We start from the raw sequence: 1872 nt of genomic DNA on the forward strand, positions 1-1872 counted from the left end.
GAGAAGTGCAGAGGGCATGAATGCAGGTGTCTCGTGTACAAGAAGAAGCTGAGTTCAATCTTGGTACATGTCGGTCTTGGAAAGTTGTTCATTCTTGAGAGATCCTGGATCACAATATGCAGTGAATAGAGTGTGGCCTTCAATTCCAAGTCCTTATAGGGGTGTATTCCTTTCTATTTTCAATACTGGAATACTTCACACTTTGTCAGACTAACCATTTATTGTATCTACCTTAAAAAACAAACAAACAAAAAAAAACCCCCCAACTCTTACAAGTGCAGTAGTGCTCAGGAGACTTTTGGGTCTGAAACTATTGATGTGTGAAATACCACCTTTCAAGGAAAAAAATACGCATATTATGAAAAGGGTGGAGATGCACTTAGAAAGATTTCATATTTTGCATCTGTTGCACAGATTTAACTTTCTGTTTGCCTTTTTCAGTAGCGGTAAAAGCCATTAAAAGGAGTAAATAATTAATTAATAATAATTTTAAAAAATTAAAAGCAATTTATTGCAAACAGGTTTTGAATTTGAATGTTTGTGAAAGTTTTTAAGGAAAGCTCCCCTCTAACCCTGCAGGAGCCAGTCACCCCACATCATCTCTGTAAGCTTCCATGAAAAACACAGGGGAAAAGCACTCTTTCTAAGGTAAAAAAGAGGAAGAAAGTACTTCACTCAGGAAGAATATCTAAGATATTTAAATTAGAAGGAAGCAAGCAACGATGAGATTATCTGTTCTTTTTGTTTCAGGTTTTTTCAGTTTCTTAAAGTATGAAAATAATCCACTGTAGTTTGTAGTACTGAAGATAAATATGAATTAATTTGCAGTTATGTGAATTTTTGAGTTGAATTGAAGTCTGTCTTGGAGAGCAGAAATATATACGTGTTTTTCTATTTTACTGTCATTTAAATATCTTGCATGAATTTAAACTTTCAGCTAAATCATTAAGGTACTATTTTTGTATTAAAAACTTACTTTTTTCACCACAGTAAGAAGCTGATAGCTTGGCTTCGCAGTGCCTAGCACAAGACCTATACAAATAACTGTGTAAGGTAGTAAAGCAGTACAGTTCATTTGGTTACCTAATAATCTGTGACTGAATTACCTAAGTATAGATACTTCTCTCTGCAGTATGGAATTGCAGGGTTTCTATCAGGCTTTTTTTTCAGTTTATAGAACGCAAAAAGATTAAGGGAATTTAACTCAAATTAGTTTACTGAATCACCTCCACCATCAATCAAATGCAAGGGTTTGTGGGGGTTTTTTCCAGATGTTGCTTTATATCATGGAGGACCCATAAGGCACTGCAGTCTTTCAGTTATGTGCTCCTCCCCCTCTGCACCATGTGTTGTCTTTTTAGCTGACCTGTCCTACTTCTGCGCTTTAACTGACATTTTGGTAGTGTCAAATATCCTGTTGTTTCTAGCTAAAGCTGCCATAGCAGATCTCTTAGTTCCAGCCTGGCAGAAGATCATGAGCAGCAGCAGAATGCATCTGAACGAACAAAGAGGATTGATGGAGTGAATCTGTACTTCTTGGATGCGGTGACATTGAAATGACACCAGAAGCAAGGGGGTGGAGTGAGACCTTCACTGCTTTGTGGACAAACTGACTGCAGTGAGTGACTGATGGCAGTGAACAGATTTGCTCTAGAAAACATGAAGTATGAGAACAGTCAAAAGCATATGCTTCATTAGCAGGTTTTGGTTTGTTAATGCCTGAACATGTCTGTATTAAGTATCTTTCAGATTTTTTTTGGGCTACTCCAGTATGCATATGAAGACTGCAGCTCCAGAAAGGTACCCGACACAATTGGTAGCACACAAGAAACGGTCTGATACTGTCCCAACAAATGTCCATAAAGAGAGAGT

Source organism: Eurypyga helias, unplaced genomic scaffold (assembly GCF_000690775.1).
Source record: "Eurypyga helias isolate BGI_N326 unplaced genomic scaffold, ASM69077v1 scaffold44646, whole genome shotgun sequence".
In the NCBI taxonomy this organism is placed as follows: Eukaryota; Metazoa; Chordata; class Aves; order Eurypygiformes; family Eurypygidae; genus Eurypyga; species Eurypyga helias.